This window comes from Meleagris gallopavo, chromosome 4 (assembly GCF_000146605.3).
Source record: "Meleagris gallopavo isolate NT-WF06-2002-E0010 breed Aviagen turkey brand Nicholas breeding stock chromosome 4, Turkey_5.1, whole genome shotgun sequence".
NCBI lineage: Eukaryota > Metazoa > Chordata > Aves > Galliformes > Phasianidae > Meleagris > Meleagris gallopavo.
In genome coordinates, this window is record NC_015014.2 from 19,761,883 (window position 1) to 19,765,934 (window position 4,052).

Here is a 4,052-nt window from a genome sequence, read left to right on the forward strand (position 1 = left end):
TGTTTTTTCCCTATAAATCTCTATGTGCTTGCAAAAATATACTGTAGTCTACAAACATGGCAAAATGTCAATCCCTTGGTGTGTCTGTAAATCATAATTATCAACTCATGCTGTTTCCATGTCATATAAGGCTGGCCTAGAGGCAGTTTGCACTTGACCAGATTGTGACAGCAGTGCTTTTAAAAGGCTGTTAAACCAGGGGAACCTGAATACTATTCAGATTTTGTGTTGTGATGATGCCTAAGCCTTTTTGACCAAGGCGAGAATCTACTAAGCCAACAGTGAGATTGTCGCTTTTCTAAATAGTATTTGATTTAACCTGTATGGTAGAAGATATGCCTCCATACTCTATGGAGTTGGGGCAAAGTGCCTCAAGCAGAGACCCAGCAGATTCCTGAAACCATTGTCCTTCCTCAGCTGAAACACTTCTCTTGACATCAGCCCAATTTCTTGGATGAAGACCTGTCTTTGCAGATAGCTTTGAGATAAAAGTTTATGTAGCATTTATCGTCTCTAATGAAGCAAAAAGTGTTATCTGGGTCTTGATACACAGCCACTCATGTAATGTAACACAAATGGAATATAGGCTATTTCTCTTTTTATATATGCAGACTTTTCTCTGTTAGCTTGAATCAAAGAACTGAGTTTTTGTAAAACCTACGGAGGAGACTGTTCCCTTAAGTCACTGAAGATCTGTTTATTTTGGTCATACAGCCTTTTTTGGTTGTAATACTTAAGAGGTACTATACCATATGGGAAATGTGGAGGTTGGCAGCCCTGCCTGCGGCGAGGGGATAGAGCTTGATGATCTTTGAGGTCTCTTCTAACCCAAGCCATTCTATGATTCTATGAAATGGGAACAGGGGCTGCACAGCTTGTTCCTTTCCATTGTATTGTTTCATTCCCTAGTTAAAGAATCATTTGAAAACAGAAAGGTAGATGATCCTTGGTTAAGTTTGTCTGAATTTCTTAGGGAGAGCAAAAGCTGACAGATAAAACAGATGAAGACCAGTTTTAAATGCTGGTCTATCAGACGCGTGATCGCTTGAGTTTAACAACACATATATGGTTGCTTTGGAACAGAGCAGTAAAAATCCTAAGGCTGACTTAAAGGGAAGATCTCCTCTGGAGGATTTCTTGAGAGAACAACCATGCCTGGGAAGGGTGTCTCTGTGTAATAGCCAGATGTTAATCAGAGAGGCTTTCATTTATTCACAGATGTTAGCACCTCCTTGTCTTTTAGTTTATTGAACACTTGTATTCTTTTGTTCCCATTAACTCTATTTGTGTCAGTTCACGATATTTAGAAGACCATCTTAATTTTCAGATTTCTTCTAAAAAGAAAAATATACAGAGATAAACATCTGAAGGCAAAAAACTCTTTTCCATGCCATTTTCTGTATCCTTTTGTGTGAAAACTCAGCTTTTAGAGAATTTTATTTACAAGTATTTAAGTTGTGCTTACTAGACTTCCAGTAATCCAAGCTGGCAAATACACATGAAAGCAGGTTGAGCGGAAAACTTACATTTAAGGAGTTTGTGAAATCATTAGTGTCTGCTGAAGACACTATCACATGATTTCAGTGATCACGACTCTAGTATTTTTTTTTTTCCCCAAAATTGTGACCCCCCCTTGGAATAGAAGGACTTACAGACACAAGTGCATCAAATGGGATCTCAGCATGGAATTTTATCCTAGACAACCTTTGCTTCTCTTGAGAGAGTGGGTGTATTTCCATGATATGCTTTTAGTTGGGTCAGCTGTAAGGGAGAGAATGAGTTAACACCTAGCAAAAAACAGCACTGTAATAGGCACGTTCCTTGGCAATCATAGAAATAAGCACATCACGTTAGTCTCCCTGGTACATTGTGTACAAACTGGTACAGTTCCAGGGGGAGGTTCAATACTTCCACTGAAGTTCTAGCAGCTCAGATTTTTGACTTTAAATCACCTTGGCACAGTCCCTGGTGTATCTACTGCAAAATCAGCATTTATTGAACTGTTCCATCTTTAAGCAAAAGATTTCTGAATCCTATGCTGTATCTGTGGCATTTTTATTTAGGATTAAAGTGCAGCTTTAAAGTAGCTTAAATATTTGTATAAAGATCCCCTACATGGATCTTTACATTTCTACACTGGCTTGAGCTTCATAATGAAATGTGAGTCATGGGGTGGAATATGGATTGCAAAGAGTTAAGCTTCTGTAATTCCATGCAAAAACACTTAAAAGTAGCCAACAGGGTAATTCATTTTGTTAACCATGAAGATAATGTTTCTGATGAAGCTATCTGCAGGCTTAGCATGGTGTAAAAGTGAAATGAGACATATTAACGAATGCCACTTGTCAGGAAAGATTCTAATAATGGAAAGGGGAAAAAAAAAAGGGCAATAACTACATCTGTAAAAAGAAACATTTCTTTAAATTGATATGCTGGGCAACACTAAATTTCAAAAACTCAATAATTGTGAAGTTCATAGATCAATACTAAATGAAACATAGTAATATTCTCATTTGAATTATTGATATATGAGAAATTTCAAATCTAAATTGGCTTTTGATTAAAGGAGAAACAGGGAAATATCCCATACAACTCCCTAGGACCACAGCTGAAGCTGAAAATAGACATCTGTGTAGTTGGAAGTAGGTTTGCAGTAGGTTATCATTCTTGTTAAATGTTTCTTTGGTACGAGAAAGAGTGCTTTTTCCTGAGTTAAATTTCTGTTGGCTTTGAAAATATGCATTCTTTCCACTTTCAAGAACAAAAGCTGTCAGACTATGGATTGAGGAGAAGACCTACAAATGCAACTGATTCCAGACTTCCCCATTGTAGAAAAAATATGAACAAGAGCTCAACAGCTGTTTCCAAACCCTCAATATGAAATGTTATGATTTCGTGTACATAGAAAGATGGACTGAAGGGTCCTTTTAGTTCTTAAGAATCTGTGTATCCCTAATTTAATTCCCACCTAGCCTAGTAGTTATGGAGTCTCCACAGAACAATGCATACTAGCTATACTAACATGGGCACTAGCTGTGATACTTAACGTTCTGTCCCTTGCCCCCTCCTGACTTCACTCCAACCCATTGTGTGAGAATTGGTGTTAAGGGTGTAACATCTTACATCTGAACTGCTTTTGCTGTCCATCTTCTCTGCTAATGACTTCAGCAAAAGGAATGACTTCAAAGCTGGGAAGGACCTTCTTTGAAATCTTGGAAAGCAAAGCCATGCAGCCCAGCAGGTTTCTGTCTCTTCAAAGTGATTACTAAGGTGTCTAACAGAGGACATGGAAGAGTGCAATCTACAGCTTTAGCTGTGAAATTTGAAATTTAAAAACAGAAGAAACCTTCCAGTCAAAACTCATAATAGAGTAGAAAAACTTTCCACAAGGAAAGGCAAAGTAAAAGGCAATGGTTATATCATTGTTTCTGTAATGACATCTTATGAAAGAAGAATTTCTTCCCGTTGCAAGCACAGAAGGAATCTGTTCTGGAATTATCACCTTTGATTACCAGCCTTGGGCATAAACTGAAGCCTGGATTTCTTTTTCAGGTGGACTTTGCTGCTTCAGCAAGTGTATCTGACATGTCTGAGTCACACTGCCAGTGGATCGTGTTCTCAAATACTATGCAATCTAGATCTACAGGATGCAGATGTGTTGTGGTTCCTCAGGTTTGGGAGACAGGTTATCAACTGGATTTATTGTCTGTTTGAGGTGCCTGATTCATTCCACTATTCGCAGGGAGATCCCCATGACTACATGAAAGGCAAGATAGAGAAGATGGAAGAACATATGGTAGCTGATTGAAACCATTAAGATGAAGGACTATACAAAACATCATTCATCCCTATCTGTGGTTTCTTGAAACCTTCTGACAGACCCCTATTTCTGTGCAAGCTTGATTTCAGTGGAGCTGAATGCCTGTTCCTTTTCTTTTTAAAAATGAAGTTGGGAGGAAGCAGCAGATGTCTTGATTTTGCCCAAAGACTAGTGGGAAGACCTGCATGATCTCTTGAGGTATGTTGAAACTGAGGCCAAGCCTGTTCCACTT